Below are 20,408 nucleotides of genomic sequence, written 5' to 3' on the forward strand. Positions count from 1 at the left end.
TAGTTTTTGGCTGGATTCACTCAGCATAATATTCTCTAGGTCCATCCATGTTATTACATGCTTCATAAGTTTATCTTGTCTTAAAGCTGCATAATATTCCATCGTATGTATATACCACAGTTTGTTTAGCCATTCTTCTGTTGATGGACATTTTGGCTGTTTCCATCTCTTTGCAATTGTAAACAACGCTGCTATAAACATTGGTGTGCAAATGTCCATTTGTGTCTTTGCAGTTAAGTCCTTTGAGTAGATACCTAGCAATGGTATTGCTGCGTCATATGGCAATTCTATATTCAGCTTTTTGAGGAACCGCCAAACTGCCTTCCACAGTGGTTGCACCCTTTGACATTCCCACCAACAGTGGATGAGTGTGCCTCTTTCTCCGCATCCTCTCCAGCACTTGTCATTTTCTGTTTTGTTGATAATGGCCATTCTGGTGGGTGTGAGATGATATCTCATTGAGGTTTTGATTTGCATTTCTCTAATGGCCAGGGACATTGAGCATCTCTTCATGTGCCTCTTGGCCATCCGTATCTCTTCTTCTGGTAGGTGTCTGTTCAAGTCTTTTTCCCATTTTGTAATTGGGTTGGCTGTCTTTTTGTTGTTGAGTTGAACAATCTCTTTGTAAGTTCTGGATACTAGACCTTTATCTGATATGTCGCTTCCAAATATTGTCTCCCATTGTGTAGGCTGTCTTTCTACTTTCTTGATGAAGTTCTTTGATGCACAAAGGTGTTTAATTTTGAGGAGCTCCCATTTATTTATTTCTTTCTTCAGTGCTCTTGCTTTAGGATTAAGGTCCATAAAACTGCCTCCAGTTGTAAGATTCGTAAGATATCTCCCTACATTTTCCTCTAACTGTTTTATGGTCTTAGACCTAATGTTTAAATCTCTGATCCATTTTGAGTTAATTTTTGTATAAGGTGTGAGATATGGGTCTTCTTTCATTCTTTTACTTATGGATATCCAGTTCTCTAGGCACCATTTATTGAAGAGACTGTTCTGTCCCAGGTGAGTTGGCTTGACTGCCTTATCAAAGATCAAATGTCCATAGATGAGAGGGTCTATATCTGAGCACTCTATTCGATTCCATTGGTCGATATATCTATCTTTATGCCAATACCATGCTGTTTTGTCCACTGTGGCTTCATAATATGCCTTAAAGTCCGGCATCGCTAGACCTCCAGCTTCGTTTTTTTTCCTCAAGATGTTTTTAGCAATTCGGGGCACCCTGCCCTTCCAGATAAATTTGCTTATTGGTTTTTCTATTTCTGAAAAATAAGTTGTTGGGATTTTGATTGGTATTGCATTGAATCTGTAAATCAATTTAGGTAGGATTGACATCTTAACTATATTTAGTCTTCCAATCCATGAACACGGTATGCCCTTCCATCTATTTAGATCTCCTGTGATTTCTTTTAACAGTTTTTTGTAGTTTTCTTTATATAGGTTTTTTGTCTCCTTAGTTAAATTTATTCCTAGGTATTTTATTCTTTTAGTTGCAATTGTAAATGGGATTCGTTTCTTGATTTCTGCCTCAGCTTGTTCATTACTAGTGTATAGAAAAGCTACAGATTTTGAATGTTGATCTTGTAGCCTGCTACTTTGCTGTACTCATTTATTAGCTCTAGTAATTTTGTTGTGGATTTTTCTGGGTTTTCTATGTATAGTATCATATCGTCTGCAAACAGTGATAGTTTTACTTCTTCCTTTCCAATTTTGATGCCTTGTATTTCTTTTCCTTGCCTAATTGCTCTGGCTAGAACTTCCAACACAATGTTGAATAATAGTGGTGGTAGTGGACATCCTTGTCTTGTTCCTGATCTTAGGGGGAAAGTTTTCAATTTTTCCCCATTGAGGATGATATTAGCTGTGGGTTTTTCATATATTCCCTCTATCATTTTAAGGAAGTTCCCTTGTATTCCTATCTTTTGAAGTGTTTTCAGCAGGAAAGGATGTTGAATCATGTCAAATGCCTTCTCTGCATCAATTGAGATGATCATGTGATTTTTCTGCTTTGATTTGTTGATATGGTGTATTACATTAATTGATTTTCTTATGTTGAACCATCCTTGCATACCTGGGATGAATCCTACTTGGTCATGATGTATAATTCTTTTAATGAGTTGTTGGATACGATTTGCTAGAATTTTATTGAGGATTTTTGCATCTATATTCATTAGAGAGATTGGCCTGTAGTTTTCTTTTTTTGTAATATCTTTGCCTGGTTTTGGTTTGAGGGTGATGTTGGCTTCATAGAATGAATTAGGTAGTTTTCCCTTCACTTCGATTATGTTGAAGAGTTTGAGGAGAGTAGGTACTAATTCTTTCTGGAATGTTTGGTAGAATTCACATGTGAAGCCGTCTGGTCCTGGACTTTTCTTTTTAGGGAGCTTTTGAATAACTAATTCAATCTTTTTACTTGTGATTGGTTTGTTGAGGTCGTCTATTTCTTCTTGAGTCAAAGTTGGTTGTTCATGTCTTTCCAGGAACCTGTCCATTTCATCTAAATTGTTGTATTTATTAGCGTAATGTTGTTCATAGTATCCTGTTATTACCTCCTTTATTTCTGTGAGGTCAGTAGTTATGTCTCCTCTTTCATTTCTAATCTTATTTATTTGCATCCTCTCTCTTCTTCTTTTTGTCAATCTTGCTAAGGGCCCATCAATTTTGTTGATTTTCTCATAGAACCAACTTCTGGTCTTATTGATTTTCTCTATTGTTTTCATGTTTTCAATTTCATTTATTTCTGCTCTAATCTTTGTTATTTCTTTCCTTTTGCTTGCTTTGGGATTAGTTTGCTGTTCTTTCTCCAGTTCTTCCAAGTGGACAGTTTATTCCTGCAATTTTGCCTTTTCTTCTTTTCTGATAAAGGCATTTAGGGCAATAAATTTCCCTCTTAGCACTGCCTTTGCTGCGTCCTATAAGTTTTGATATGTTGTGTCTTCATTTTCATTTGCCTCTAGGTATTTACTAATTTCTCTTGCAATTTCTTCTTTGACCCACTTGTTGTTTAAGAGTGTGTTGTTGAGCCTCCATGTATTTGTGAATTTTCTGGCACTCCACCTATTATTGATTTCCAACTTCATTCCTTTATGATCCGAGAAAGTGTTGTGTATGATTTCAATCTTTTTAAATTTGTAAAGACTTGCTTTGTGACCCAGCATATGGTCTATCTTTGAGAATGATCCATGAGCACTTGAAAAAAAGGTGTATCCTGCTGTTGTGGGATGTGATGTCCTATAAATGTCTCTTAAGTCTAGCTCATTTATAGTAATATTCAGATTCTCTATTTCCTTATTGATCCTCTGTGTAGATGTTCTGTCCATTGATGAGAGTGGGGAATTGAAGTCTCCAACTATTATGGTATATGTGTCTATTTCCCTTTTCAGTGTTTGCAGTATATTCCTCACGTATTTTGGGGCATTCTGGTTCGGTGCGTAAATATTTATGATTGTTATGTCTTCTTGCTTGATTGTTCCTTTTAATAGTATATAGTGTCCTTCTTTGTCTCTTTTAATTGTTTTACATTTGAAGTCTAATTTGTTGGATATTAGTATAGCCACTCCTGCTCTTTTCTGGTTGTTATTTGCATGAAATATCTTTTCCTAACCTTTCACTTTCAACCTATATTTATCTTTGGGTCTAAGATGTGTTTCCTGTAGACAGCATATAGAAGGATCCTGTTTTTTAATCCATTCTGCCAGTCTATGTCTTTTGATTGGGGAATTCAGTCCATTAACATTTAGAGTTATTACTGTTTGGATAATATTTTCCTCTACCATTTTGCCTTTTGTATTATATATATCATATCTGACTTTCCTTCTTTCTACACTTTTCTCCATGTCTCTCTCTTCTGTCTTTTTGTATCTGACTCTAGTGCTTCCTTTAGTATTTCTTGCAGAGCTGGTCTCTTGGTCACAAATTCTCTCAGTGACTTTTTGTCTGAGAATGTTTTAATTTCTCCCTCATTTTGAAGGACAATTTTGCTGGATACAGGAGTCTTGGCTGGCAGTTTTTCTCTTTTAGTAACTTAAATATATCATCCCACTGTCTTCTAGCCTCCATGGTTTCTGCTCAGAAATCTACACATAATCTTATTGGGTTTCCCTTGTATGTGATGGATTGCTTCTCTCTCGCTGCTTTCAAGATCCTCTCTTTCTCTTTGACCTCTGACATTCCAACTAGTAAATGTCTTGGAGAATGAGTATTTGGGTCTATTCTCTTTGGGGTGCACTGCACTTCTTGGATCTGTAATTTTAGGTCTTTCAGAAGAGTTCGGAAATTTTCAGTGATAATTTCTTCCATTAGTTTTTGTCCTCCTTTTCCCTTCTCTTCTCCTTCTGGGACACCCACTACACGTATATTTGTACGGTTCACATTGTCTTTGAGTTCCCTGATACCTTGTTCAAATTTTTCCATTCTTTTCTGGATAGTTTCTGTTTTTTTTTGGAATTCAGATGTTTCATCCTCCAAATCACTAACTCTATCTTCTGTCTCTTTAAATCTGTCATTGTAGGTATCCATTGTTTTTTCCATCTTTTCTACTTTATCTTTCACTTCCATAAGTTCTGTGATTTGTTTTTTCAGTTTTTCTATTTCTTCTTTATTTTCAGCCCATGTCTTCTTCATGTCCTCCCTCAATTTATCGATTTCGTTTTTGAAGAGGTTTTCCATTTCTGTTCGTATATTCAGCATTAGTTGTTTCAGCTCCTGTATCTCATTTGAACTATTGGTTTGTTCGTTTGACTGGGCCATATGTTCAATTTTCTGAGAATGATCCATTATCTTCTGCTGGCATCTGGGCATTTAGTCAGATTTCCCTGGGTGTTCGACCCCACAGGTTGAAAGATTTTTCTGACAATAAGAATGGAGATAGGCTCAATAATGCTATAATAACTCTTCGCATGACTCTGAAGATAGACTTATGAGTTCATATATTCAGGGGGGAGAGGGACTTTTGGAAAGCAGAATGCATGTGTTCAAAAAAAAAACATCTAACAACCTCAGGAAGAAGGCAAAACAATCTCCAGTATTGTCCTGCCCAGCTCCCCAGTTTCCCCCATAGCTGGCAAATCCAGGCCAATAACTAGCAGATTCTTAGATTTGCTGCCATTCTGTTTAAAGTTCTAACCAGTTATATGACCAAAAATCATCCTTACCAGAAAAAACCACACATGGCTCCTGAGTGCTAGAGCCTTGGGGTATGAAGGATGGGGGGAGCTGGAGCCCTTGAATTCTTACCTGACAGTTGTACAATGCTCAACCTGGGGAATCCATTACACTAAAATAATTGTGATTGCATTTTATGTGACTGAACTTTTTGAACTCACTTGTCTCTTCCAATTGAAAATCCTACTTAAAGAGAGCCAGATTTTCATGAAGGGGATGCTGAATGTGACAGGAACTTAAGAAGCAATCCAAATGGATAAAGCTAAACCAGCTCCACTACCTTTAAGCAGAATAGTTCCACTTTGATTTGCTAACTTTTCTTGTAAAACTGTAAGAAATGAATGGGTGAAGATTTTTCCTTGATATTTGAAAATCACAACATTATATTCTATAAATTCTCCATTGTTCAGTTCCAGAAATCAATTTAGAGTATGAAATATATGATGCATTAAATTCATAAATATATATTTTCAATCTTATTGACTTATCATCTCCACCAAGTTATATTAAATGAAATAAAGCATACAAAACTGAATAATCAAAACCCATGTATATTGATGTAAATAGCAGATTTTAACAGGTATGGATACATATTTTGTGGTCCTTTCTGTTAATTCAAACAGTATTGTATGTTTATCCAATAAATTATGAATTTTCATTTTTTAAATAAAATCTAAATATCAATTGAGTATGAATATAAATACTTACTTAGAAAGGGAAATAAAAAACAAATTGAAACTATAAACAATTTGCTGATGATCATGTACTCCCTAAAATTCATCAATAAAATATTTTCATTAATTAGATTGAAAACAAAGCATACAGGTTGGAAGAACTGTTGTTAGAAGTCATTTGGCAGCAGAACAGAAAGCATTATTTAATAATACATGTCATTGATTTTGAACTACTTAGCATGTCCACTATACATGAAATAAAGAATTATTAACTCAATTCCTTCTTAACTGACCTTTAGAAATCCCATTAGATAGCTGAATGCAACCTGATGTTAGGTGAATTGCAATGGAGTGGAAGACAGAATGGAAAGAAAAGCTGACCTCAACAAATTATGACTATTATGCCAACAAAGATGATGCTGGGAAACTTAATTTTACAATGATTACAAAGACATATCATTATGTGCATGCTTTGCTAGGTCCCACCCAGGTCTTTGAAGAGGGTGATGCAAATGAGATGCTAAAATCTGTTTCTTTAGCTTTAAATTAACTCCACTTCTCCCTTTAAAAACATCAAAATTCCATTAGAAATCAAAGCTAATAATGGAAATGTACAAAGAAATATTGGAATGCCATCAGATAGGTTAAATATATCCTAATGTTTCTATATTAACAGCTAATGATTTTGTTACCAATGGGTATATTCCAAATATGCTCACTCCATTTATATTCAATCTATCATATCAGTTCATAATGAGTTTCAGATGGATATCACTGTTTTGGGAAGTAAGAGATTCTATCATTATTTTAACTTCAAATGTGGATTCATTTTTCTACCACACAGTAGGAAAACATATTCTTCGTTATTTCTAGAAGTATTATGTTTAGATAGTTGCATGAAAACTAGTGACAATGCTTCTGTTTCTCCCAAGAGGTTATAACTTGGAAAAAATGGACCAACAGAATCTGACAGTGTTGTTGGAATTCATTCTACTGGGAGTCACAAGGTGCCCTGAGCTGCAGGGTCCCCTTTTTGGAGTCTTTCTCCTCATCTACACAGTCATGCTGGTGGGCAACCTGGGCATGATCATCCTGATCAAGGTGAACTCCCATCTCCATGCTCCCATCCATGTATTTCTTTATCAGACACCTGGCTTTCATTGATCTTGGCAATTCTACTGTCATTGTTCCCAAGATGCTGGCAAATCTTGTTGAGGAGCAAAATACCATTTCCTATTATGCCTGTGCCACACAGAAGGCTTTCTTCATTATGTTCATTATCAGTGAAATTTTCTTGTTGTCAGCCATGGCCTATGACCACTGTGTGGCCATCTGTAACCTTCTGCTCTACAGTGTGATCATGACCCAGAGACCTAGCAATGTGCTTGTGGGTATCTCCTACCTCCACAGCACCTTTCAGTCTCTGATGATCACCATCAAGATTTTTACTTTGACCTTTTGTGGTTCTAAAGTCATTAGTCATTTTTACTATGATGATATAACTTTTCTACCCATTCTGTGCTCAAATGCAAGAGAACTAGAATTGTTGATTATACTATTTTCAGCATTTGATTTGATTTCTTCCCTTCTCATAATCCTAGTGTCTTATGTCCTGATACTGTTAGCCATATTTTGAATGCATTCTTCTGAAGGAAGGAACAAAGCTTTCTCTACATGTGGTTTTCATCTGGCCATGGTGGTTGTGTTTTATGGAATGCTACCATTTATCTATGTGCAGCCCATATCTGCTCATTCTTTTAGTACTAACAAAATGACCTCTGTATTCTACACTTTGATTATACCTATGCCTAACCCCCTGATTTACAGCTTAAGGGACAAAGAGGTAAAGAATGCCTTCATAGTTTCTTCAAAAATACATGCAACTTTTGTATTTAATATTAAATATAGGCTATAGTTCTAAAATTATACAAAGTCAGATGTCATGTGATAATATTTCTAATAGGCATAATTGCATTCTCCTTGGCTCTTGAACAAAGGTGAAATGAAAATAGATTTTCTTCTTGTATTCTTCCAGATTACTTCCCATATTTTAGACTCAGTTTAAAGGTCACTTTCTCCTGAATATTCTTTGTTGTAATTGATGCTTCATCCTTCCACCCACAAGAACATTGACTATACTCTACATCTGTATATTATGTATTTGCTTCTGCCAGGATTTTTTTAAGGACAGGGTTCATCTGAATCCTGTTTTCATCATATTTTCTGAGCCAGAATCAGGCATGTAAACTTCCTTCAAGTTGAGAAGTTACCAACATCTTCTGTTGACACCATGAAATATTTATTTGTTCCTGTTATCAGTCATTTCTCCCCTAATAATCTCATTTTTTATCTATGCTTCACATGAACATGACCAAAAGACACTTAAAAATGCTAATCTGTTAGCACTTAAATTGATTTCCTTCCTCCAAGATGATGATTCTCTTAGGCCATTTTCCACATGCAAAGATAATAGCTAGGAAAGAAAGGATTATAATAAAAATGAATTAAAACATAGTGTAAAATAAAGGAAGAGAAAAAATAAAAGATATTTAGGATGCATGTTTGGAGGCCTAAAGGATTTATTGATGGAAAGCATGGTAAGGAAAACCTGTAGTAAAATATAGATAATACAAGCATATTATCTAATTCATATTTTCATTGGATTTGGAAAATATCATATTGTAAAGAAGGAAGAAAAATACATCAATAGGAAAAATTACTCTAGCATAAAGTTTTTTTTATTGTCAGACACCCAAATATATTAACAATGGAATTGTGAAAAATAATACCATTCATTAGCAGAGGAAAAAAGCATGGAGATCTAAATTCTAATGAATTAATATACATTTGAATGAGGAAATACACCCTTATCCCCTTACTTTACATTCTCACACTGCAAACATTTGGGCATTTTTCTCACTTTCAAACAAATGAAGAAATAACAAAACAGCTTCTTATATTCCATACTTTCTTCATCTTATCCAAATAATGAAAGAAACTAATTAAAAGAGAAAATTTTGTGCCATAATTAACAAAATGTAAAGATAAAGTAAAAGTTTTAACTCTCTATTTGACTCGGCATAGACAGTGTGCTAAGAAAAACTTTTAAACTGCTAAATATGATGAGTATTAAAGAAGCATGTAAGTAAAATTTAGCATAGTGCTAACAGTTCTTATCCTACATGCTGATTTTGCTCTAGGCACCCCAAGCATACAAGCCACTAATCTAGATAAATGCAAATTTTACTGAAGCTTAAGTACATTTTTTTCCTTCACTTGCTTGGAAATCAAAGAAAATTTGATAGAGTTAGAAAATATAAACAAAACTAAAAGAAACATCAGAAATATGGAAAGACTACATATTTTTTGGAAAATCAAATGATAATACTCAAAACAATAATCAATATTGGAAAATTAAAAGAAAAGAAAATAGAAATTTATTTACTAAACATCATCAGAAATATGGAAAGACTATGTATTTTGAGAAAAATAAAAACAGTTTGAGGAATCAGAACAACAATTGACTTTGGAAAATTAAAAGAAGAATAAATATAAATTTACCTGTTTATAAACATATTTTATTAAAAGTAAGGATTCAGGCATAGTTTAAAATTGGATTGCTAAAAAGTATATTATTATTCTACATATAGCTTGCATTATATGTAATAGTTAGAGGAATGCAATATATAAGTGAAATTAATATGACCTGTGGAATCTGAGACTGTATTCCATCCACAAAAAGGGAAAATGTGAACCAAAGAGGATTTAAATTAATATATATATTATAATTGATGAAATAAAAATTTGATTGATAATATAAAAAACATATTGGATTAAATTTCTACTCATTGCTTTCCTTTAATATAAAATTATTATAGTCATTAACCAAACTCCAAATTTCTATATTTTCATGGACATTTTATTTTATTAGATTATTTATCTATAACACAATTATAAAAAGCCTTGAATGCAGAAGAATAAAGAGAAGCATGTGATAAATATATCATGAATAGACAGTAGACATAAAAGATGTCAAATGTACATACATACTAATTTTGAAAAAGTTTGACAAATTTTTGGCATGAACATCACAAACTGTAAAAATAATCATTATAAGGAGTATAATTGTGTGGCATTTAGTATATCACAAAAAAAGTTGTGCAACCATCAGCAATTCCAAAAACTTTTCAACACATACAAAGGAGACTCTCTACTTATTAAAATATCAGACTTCTTTCCCCTTTTCTCAATAACATGACATCCTCATTTTCCTTTCCCCAAACATCTGACAACATTTTGTCTTCTTTCTGACCCTCTGGATTTAACTATTCTGCATATTTCATAGAAAATGAATCATAAAATATATGAACTTTGCATTTGTCTGTTTTCACTCAGAACAATAATTTCAAGTTCATCTACTGTGAACCACAATTCATTTATTTATATGGCTGAATAACATTACATTTTATGGCTACATTGCATTGTGTTTATATAGTAATCTGTTGGTGGACATTTGTGTTTTTCCCATAATTTGGCTTGCTTCACCAAGCAACTAGGCACCAAAAATGAGACCAGTTAGTTTATTGTTAAACTCAATATAAAAGCATATTTAAATGCATACCAAAAAAACTAAAATGAATTTAAAAGAAGCCAAGTTAGAGTTTGAAAAATGTTATGCTGGTTAAATATCAATTACTTGTTGATTTTTCCAGTGTTTATATGAAAAGGGTAGCAATTTGTACATAATAGATAAACAGAGAGTTTTGTTAAATATAATTGTCTGCAGTGTGTGTGTGAGAATCAGTGCTCCATCATGCTACTCTTTGCTTAATTATAGGTAAGATCAGGCATGTTGCTTTCCCACTGTCTCATTGTTTCTGTGACTGAGACAAACCTATGTATATACAACTGTGGATATAAGCAGGCCTTGTTTAATTGCACTTCATTTTGTTGTGCTATGCAGGTATCATGATTTTATTTATTTATTTCTATATTTTTTTTACAAATTGAAGGCTGTGACAACCCTGCATCAAGCAAGTCTATTGCCACAATTTTTCCAACAGCATGTTCTCACTTTGTGTTTTTTTTTTCTTTGTTTCACCTTTGGGGTAACATGAACCAGGCTTATGTAACACAGCAAACTTAATTCATGAATGTTGTGTTTGTTCTGACTACTCCACCATTTGGTCGTTCACCCATCTCTTCCTTTCTCTCTCTTTTTCTCTTTCTTTCCCCTCAGACCTTCCTATTCTCTGAGATACAGCAATATTTAGGCCAAATAACAACCTAGAAAGTCCTACAAGGGTTCAAGTGATAGGAAGACTCAAACATGTCTCAATTTAAATAAATAGATAGAAATGATCAAGCTTATCTTTTGGCTTTCCAAAAGCCAAGATAGGCCAAAAGCTAAGCCTCATGCATAAGTTTTGAATGCAAGGGAAAATTTCTTAAAGTAAATTAAAGTGCTAGTCCAGTGAGCACATGAATGATAAGAAAGTGAAATAGTCTTCTTGCTAATATGGAGAAAATTTATCTGGATAGAAAATCAAACCAGCCATGACATTCCCTTAAACTGAAGCCTAATCTAGAGGAAGAGCTTAACTTTCTATATTTCTATGAAGACTGAGAGAGATGAGAAATCTGCAGAACAAAAGTTTGAAGCTGAAAATGTTGGTTCATGAATTTAAGGTAAAAAGCATCTTTCTAGTATACAAGTGTAAGGTGAAGGAGCAAGTGCTGATATAAAAGCTGACACAAGTTATTCTAAAGATGATATAAGTGGTGAAGGTGGTAAACTAGACAACTGAATTTCAATGGAAATGAAAAAGACTTGTATTGGAAGAAGATACCATCTGGGACTTATATAGTTAGAGAAGAGAAGTCAATGCCTGGATTAATTATTTCAAAGGATAGGCTGATTCTTATATTAGGGGCCATTGCAGCTAGTAACTTTAAGGTGAAGTCAATTCTCATTCACCATTATAAAAATCCTAATGCCATTAAGAGATATGCTAAATATACCTTATCTGTGCTCTTTAGATGAAATAACAAAGACTGGATGGCAGCAATCTGTTTACAAGAAGGCTTACTGAATATTTAAGCACACTGTAGAGAAATATTGCTCAGAAACAAAGATCCCTTTCAAAATATTTTGTTCATTGACAATGAAACTGTTCATCCAAGGGCTCTGATGGAGATGTATAAAGAGATTAATGTTGGTTTTATGCCTGTTAACAAGTAAAATCCATTGTGAAAAGAGCCATTTTGACTTTGAAGTCTTATAACCTAAGAAGTGCATTTCTTAAGGCCATAGCTGCCATAGATTGTGATTCTTGTGATGGATCTTGGTAAAGCAAATTGAACACCTTCTGGAAAGGATTCACCCTTCTAGATGTTATTAAGAATATTTATGATTCATGAAAAAAGATCAAAATATCAAAACTAACAAGTTAGTAAGAAGGTTATTCCAATCCTTGTGTGTGAATTTAAGAGGTTCAGAGACTTCAGTGGAGGAAGTAATTGCAGATGTGGTGTAATTAGCAAGAGAACTAAAATAGAAGTGGACCTTGAGTATGACTGAATTATGCAATCTGATGATAGTATTTAATCAATGAGGAATTCCTTCTTCTAGATGAGCAAAGAAAGTTGTTTCTTGAGATGGAATCTACTACCAATGAAGATGCTGTGAACATTGTTGAAATGAGAACAAAGGATTTAGACTAGTGTATAAACTTAGTCAATAAAGCAGAAGCAGGGTTTAAGAGGACTGACTTCAATTTTGAGAGTAGTTCTACTTGAATAGAATGCTAGCAAACAGTATTGCATGCTACAGAGAAATATTTCATGAAAGAATCAATTGATGCATCATACTTCACTGTTGTCTTATTTTAAGAAATTAACGTATTCACTCCAGCCTTCAGCAAACTCTAATCTGATCAATCAGCAGACATCAACATTGAGCCATCAACATATTTTGCTGTGTCAGCAAAATTATTATGAATTACTGAAGGATCAGATGATGATTAGCATTTTTCAGCAATAAAGTATTTTTAATTAAGGTATACACATTGTTTTTCTAGACATAATGTTACTGCCCATTTTATAGACTGTACTATCATGTTAACACAACTTTTATATGGACTGAGAAACCTAAAGATTCATGTGACTTATTTTATTTTGATATTCTGTTTATTTCAGTAGACTGAAATTGAACCTGCAATTCTGAGATATGTTTTCAAATATTTAAAAGAATACCTTTTATATAATTCATGATAAAGAGCTTATTGTTCTTTTGTTCTTTTATGCATACTTTTTTTTATGCATATAACTTATAGTTAGTTGAGTGCAATTGTACAGTCCAGGTCAGTCAGTGTCAGAAATAAAAATTAAATTAAGATTACTAAAAACCTGGGGCAAATTGATCTTGTTTCATTCATCAGCAATCTATTCATATCAATTCTCATGTACATTTATATCAATGTATATGAATACATATGGGAACATCTGTACATACTTTTGAATGTTCATCATAAAAATTTAGGTATTGCAGCAGCCGAGCCGCCCGCCCTCCTTCTCCGCTCTCTTTCTCCGCCGGCCCGCCGCGCGGCGCCCACGCCCCGCAGCAGCCGAGCCGCCCGCCCTCCTTCTCCGCTCTCTTCCTCCGCCGGCCCACCGCGCGGCGCCCACGCCCCGCAGCAGCCGAGCCGCCCGCCCTCCTTCTCCCCTCTCTTTCTCCGCCGGCCCACCGCGCGGCGCCCACGCCCCGCAGCAGCCGAGCCGCCCGCCCTCCTTCTCCCCTCTCTTTCTCCGCCGGCCCGCCGCGCGGCGCCCACGCCCCGCAGCAGCCGAGCCGCCCGCCCTCCTTCTCCCCTCTCTTTCTCCACCGGCCCGCCACGCGGCGCCCACGCCCCGCAGCAGCCGAGCCGCCTGCCCTCCTTCACCCCCTCCTCCCCCTCCTGCTCCGGCTGCTCTCCAACCACCACGGTGCCCTCTTCCCCCACCTTCACTGTGCTCCTCCGCCACCAGCCTCGATAGCCTTGCCGCCCTCACCTTTCCTCCTCCAGAACAGCTACTGGGGGAGTGGAGATAATACAGAGCAGCTCCCGGAGCCACGAGGGAGATCGAAGGGACAGCGTACCCCATCCTGGAACGGCTGACTATCTGGGAGAACCAGCTCCGGTGAGATCACCAAGGGGCACGGGCTTTCCTGGGTGGGACGGCAAGCGACCGGAGTCCCTCCCTTCCACCTTCCCGGGCCAGCTGGTAGAATTGGACAGGCGGTCCCCTTAGGCCGCGGCGGCTGGTGCCCCCACCACACGAGGCCCCCCGGAACAACTGAGAGAGTTGGGTCGGAAATCCCCAGACTGTGGAGAACAGTGACCGGGGGATCCCTTCCAAACACGTGACTCCCCTGTCGGCTGGGAACAGTGCACTCTCCCGGGCTGCAACAGCTGGTGCCCTCCCACCACGCTTGGTGCCCCGGGCCGACTGGCTAATTTGGCCGGACGCTCTCCTGTGCAGCGATGGCTGGCGACCCTCCCCGCGTTTGGAACCCCAGGCCGGCTGGCATTCTTCCAAGACACTTCGGCTGCCGAACCTCCCCTACAGCGAGAGTTTTCCAGAGCTCAGGGACCCACAGCAACTTTCGCTGGTGGAACCCACAGACAGGCGTGTGCCACGAGCGCCACCTACTGGGCAGGATAGGAAGAACAGAACCCAGAGATTGCACAGAAAAATCTTTCAACCTGTGGGGTCGAACACCCGGGGAAATCTGACTAAATGCCCAGACGCCAGCAGAAGATAACAGATCACGCTCAGAAAATTGAACACATGGCCCAGTCAAATGAAGAAACCAATAGTTCAAATGAGATACAGGAGCTGAAACAACTAATGCTGAATATACGAACAGAAATGGAAAACCTCTTCAAAAATGAAATCGATAAATTGAGGGAGGACATGAAGAAGACATGGGCTGAACATAAAGAAGAAATAGAAAAACTGAAAAAACAAATCACAGAACTTATGGAAGTGAAAGATAAAATAGAAAAGATGGAAAAAACAATGGATACCTACAACGACAGATTTAAAGAAACAGAAGATAGAATTAGTGATTTGGAGGATGAAACATCTGAATTCCAAAAAGAAACAGAAACTATCCGGAAAAGAATGGAAAAATTTGAACAAGGTATCAGGGAACTCAAGGACAATGTGAACCGTACAAATATACGTGTAGTGGGTATCCCAGAAGGAGAAGAGAAGGGAAAAGGAGGAGAAAAACTAATGGAAGAAATTATCACTGAAAATTTCCCAACTCTTATGAAAGACCTAAAATTACAGATCCAAGAAGTGCAGCGCACCCCAAAGAGATTAGACACAAATAGGCGTTCCCCAAGACACTTACTAGTTAGAATGTCAGAGGTCAAAGAGAAAGAGAGGATCTTGAAGGCAGCGAGAGAAAAACAATCCGTCACATACAAGGGAAACCCAATAAGACTATGTGTAGATTTCTCAGCAGAAACCATGGAAGCTAGAAGACAGTGGGATGATATATTTAAGTTACTAAAAGAGAAAAACTGCCAACCAAGACTCCTACATCCAGCAAAATTGTCCTTCAAAAATGAGGGAGAAATTAAAACATTCTCAGACAAAAAGTCACTAAGAGAATTTGTGACCAAGAGACCAGCTCTACAAGAAATACTAAAGGAAACACTAGAGTCAGATACAAAAAGACAGAAGAGAGAGACATGGAGAAAAGTGTAGAAAGAAGGAAAGTCAAATATGATATATATAATACAAAAGGCAAAATGGTAGAGGAAAATATTATCCAAACAGTAATAACTCTAAATGTCAATGGACTGAATTCCCCAATTAAAAGACATAGACTGGCAGAATGGATTAAAAAACAGGATCCTTCTATATGCTGTCTACAGGAAACACATCTTAGACCCAAAGATAAATATAGGTTGAAAGTGAAAGGTTGAGAAAAGATATTTCATGCAAACAACAACCAGAAAAGAGCAGGAGTGGCTATACTAATATCTAACAAATTAGACTTCAAATGTAAAACAGTTAAAAGAGACAAAGAAGGACACTATATACTATTAAAAGGAACAATTAAGCAAGAAGACATAACAATCATAAATATTTACGCACCGAACCAGAATGCCCCAAAATACGTGAGGAATACACTGCAAACACTGAAGAGGGAAATAGACACATCTACCATAATAGTTGGAGACTTCAATTCACCACTCTCATCAATGGAGAGAACATCTACACAGAGGATCAATAAAGAAATAGAGAACCTGAATATTACTATAAATGAACTTGACTTAACAGACATTTATAGGACATTACATCCCACAACAGCAGGATACACCTTTTTTTCAAGTGCTCATGGATCATTCTCAAAGATAGACCATATGCTGGGTCACAAAGCAAGTCTTAACAAATTTAAAAATATTGAAATCATACACAACACTTTCTCGGATCATAAAGGAATGAAGTTGGAAATCAATAATAGGCAGAGTGCCAGAAAATTCATAAATACATGGAGGCTCAACAACACACTCTTAAACAACAAGTGGGTCAAAGAAGAAATTGCAAGAGAAATTAGTAAATACCTAGAGGCAAATGAAAATGAAGACACAACATATCAAAACTTTTGGGACGCAGCAAAGGCAGTGCTAAGAGGGAAATTTATTGCCCTAAATGCCTTTATCAGAAAAGAAGAAAAGGCAAAAATGCAGGAATTAACTGTCCACTTGGAAGAACTGGAGAAAGAACAGCAAACTAATCCCAAAGCAAGCAAAAGGAAAGAAATAACAAAGATTAGAACAGAAATAAATGAAATTGAAAACATGAAAACAATAGAGAAAATCAATAAGACCAGAAGTTGGTTCTATGAGAAAATCAACAAGATTGATGGGCCCTTAGCAAGACTGACAAAAAGAAGAAGAGAGAGGATGCAAATAAATAAGATCAGAAATGGAAGAGGAGACATAACTACTGACCTCACAGAAATAAAGGAGGTAATAACAGGATACTATGAACAACTTTACGCTAATAAATACAATAATTTAGAAGAAATGGACAGGTTCCTGGAAAGACATGAACAACCAACTTTGACTCAAGAAGAAATAGACGACCTCAACAAACCAATCACAAGTAAAGAGATTGAATTAGTTATTCAAAAGCTCCCTAAAAAGAAAAGTCCAGGACCAGACGGCTTCACATGTGAATTCTACCAAACGTTCCAGAAAGAATTAGTACCTACTCTCCTCAAACTCTTCAACATAATCGAAGTGGAGGGAAAACTACCTAATTCATTCCATGAAGCCAACATCACCCTCATACCAAAACCAGGCAAAGATATTACAAAAATCAGACCAATCTCTCTAATGAATACAGATGCAAAAATCCTCAATAAAATTCTAGCAAATCGTATCCAACAACACATTAAAAGAATTATACATCATGACCAAGAAGGATTCATCCCAGGTATGCAAGGATGGTTCAACATAAGAAAATCAATTAATGTAATACACCATATCAACAAATCAAAGCAGAAAAATCACATGATCATCTCAATTGATGCAGAGAAGGCATTTGATAAGATTCAACATCCTTTCCTGTTGAAAACACTTCAAAAGATAGGAATACAAGGGAACTTCCTTAAAATGATGGAGGGAATATATGAAAAACCCACAGCTAATATCATCCTCAATGGGGAAAAATTGAAAACTTTCCCCCTAAGATCAGGAACAAGACAAGGATGTCCACTATCACCACTATTATTAAACATTGTGTTGGAAGTTCTAGCCAGAGCAATTAGGCAAGAAAAAGAAATACAAGGCATCAAAATTGGAAAGGAAGAAGTAAAACTATCACTGTTTGCAGACGATATGATACTATATGTAGAAAACCCAGAAAAATCCACAACAAAATTACTAGAGCTAATAAATGAGTACAGCAAAGTAGCAGGCTACAAGATCAACATTCAAAAATCTGTAGCTTTTCTATACACTAGTAATGAACAAGCTGAGGCGGAAATCAAGAAACGAATCCCATTTACAATCACAACTAAAAGAATAAAATACCTAGGAATAAATTTAACCAAAGAGACAAAAAACCTATATAAAGAAAACTACAAAAAACTGTTAAAAGAAATCACAGAAGACCTAAATAGATGGAAGGGCATACCGTGTTCATGGATTGGAAGACTAAATATAGTTAAGATGTCAATCCTACCTAAATTGATTTACAGATTCAATGCAATACCAATCAAAATCCCAACAACTTATTTTTCAGAAATAGAAAAACCAATAAGCAAATTTATCTGGAAGGGCAGGGTACCCCGAATTGCTAAAAACATCTTGAGGAAAAAAAACGAAGCTGGAGGTCTCGCGCTGCCTGACTTTAAGGTATATTATGAAGCCACAGTGGTCAAAACAGCATGGTATTGGCATAAAGATAGATATATCAACCAATGGAATTGAATAGAGTGCTCAGATATAGACCCTCTCGTCTATGGACATTTGATCTTTGATAAGGCAGTCAAGCCAACTCACCTGGGACAGAACAGTCTCTTCAATAAATGGTGCCTAGAGAACTGGATATCCATATGCAAAAGAATTAAGGAAGACTCATCTCTCACACCCTATACAAAAGTTAACTCAAAATGGATCAAAGATCTAAACATTAGGTCTAAGACCATAAAACAGTTAGAGGAAAATGTTGGGAGATATCTTATGGATCTTACAACTGGAGGTGGTTTTATGGACCTTAAACCTAAAGCAAGAACACTGAAGAAGGAAATAAATAAATGGGAGCTCCTCAAAATTAAACACTTTTGTGCATCAGAGAACTTCATCAAGAAAGTAGAAAGACAGCCTACACAATGGGAGACAATATTTGGAAATGACATATCAGATAAAGGTCTAGTATCCAGAATTTATAAAGAGATTATTCAACTCAACAACAAAAAGACAGCCAACCCAATTACAAAATGGGAAAAAGACTTAAACAGACACCTACCAGAAGAAGAAATACGGATTGCCAAGAGGCACATGAAGAGATGCTCAATGTCCCTGGCCATTAGAGAAATGCAAATCAAAACCACAATGAGATATCATCTCACACCTACCAGAATGGCCATTATCAACAAAACAGAAAATGACAAGTGCTGGAGAGGATGCGGAGAAAGAGGCACACTTATCCACTGTTGGTGGGAATGTCAAAGGGTGCAACCACTGTGGAAGGCAGTTTGGCGGTTCCTCAAAAAGCTGAATATAGAATTGCCATACGACCCAGCAATACCATTGCTAGGTATCTACTCAAAGGACTTAAGGGCAAAGACACAAACGGACATTTGCACACCAATGTTTATAGCAGCGTTATTTACAATTGCAAAGAGATGGAAACAGCCAAAATCTCCATCAACAGAAGAGTGGCTAAACAAACTGTGGTATATACATACGATGGAATATTATGCAGCTTTAAGACAAGATAAACTTATGAACCATGTAATAACATGGATGGACCTAGAGAATATTATGCTGAGTGAATCCAGCCAAAAACTAAAGGACAAATACTGTATGGTCCCACTGATGTGAACGGACATTCGAGAATAAACTTGAAATATGTCATCGGTAACAGAGTTCAGCAGGAGTTAGAAACAGGGTAAGACAATGGGTAATTGAAGCTGAAGGGATACAGACTGTGTGCAACAGGACTAGATACACAAACTCAAAAATGGACAGCACAATAATACCTAATTGTAAATTAATCATGTTAAAATACTGAATGAAGCTGCATCTGAGCTAGAGGGCTTTTTTTGTTTTTGTTTGCTTGTTGGTTTGTTTGTTGTTGTTGTTTTTTACTATTACTACTACTTTTATTTCTTTTCTTTATGTTAACATTTTATATCTTTTTCTGTTGTGTTGCTAGTTCCTCTAAACCGATGCAAATGTACTAAGAAACAATGATCATGCATCTATGTGATGATGTTAAGAATTACTGAGTGCATATGTAGAATGGTATGATTTCTAAATGTTGTGTTAATTTCTTTTTTTTTTTCCTTCCGTTAATAAAAAAATTAAAAAAAAATTAGGTATTGTTCTTTGGCTAATGCATATAGTGTTTTCTTTATATATCAACTTAAACCCATTCCCAAAGGTTGCAAATGTCTATGCAAAAGCAACTATTTTAATTTTTTGTAGGAAACATGAAAGTTGCTTTTCCTTTTGTAAATATTATCATTCTTTTTGACATATAGAATGTATCTGCATTCTCAATCATAATTAAATAACACAGTTTTTCTCCTTTTATATCAGTTGTTAACTGAAACTAAAAAATGCCAAAAAATTAATTACTGTATGTATAAATTTTTCTTTGTGATATAAATACATTATCCACAAGACTTTTTGGTAATAGATAAGCATTTTGAACATGATACAAAGGTACAAAATTTAAATAGTCATCTGTAGAAAACTGAAACTGTAAACCTCTGGAGAGGCTTTACCATCCATTTTCAACTTTAAAGATTTCTGGATAGGCACATTT

The 20,408-nt window shown here is 36.0% G+C and overlaps 1 pseudogene; it reads left to right on the forward strand.

Moving 5' to 3' along the window:
- The first annotated feature begins 6,797 nt into the window (after window positions 1–6,797).
- Window positions 6,798–7,742, forward strand: LOC143666535 (olfactory receptor 8K5-like; annotated as a pseudogene).
- The last annotated feature ends 12,666 nt before the right edge of the window (window positions 7,743–20,408 follow it).

Source organism: Tamandua tetradactyla, chromosome 23 (assembly GCF_023851605.1).
Source record: "Tamandua tetradactyla isolate mTamTet1 chromosome 23, mTamTet1.pri, whole genome shotgun sequence".
NCBI lineage: Eukaryota > Metazoa > Chordata > Mammalia > Pilosa > Myrmecophagidae > Tamandua > Tamandua tetradactyla.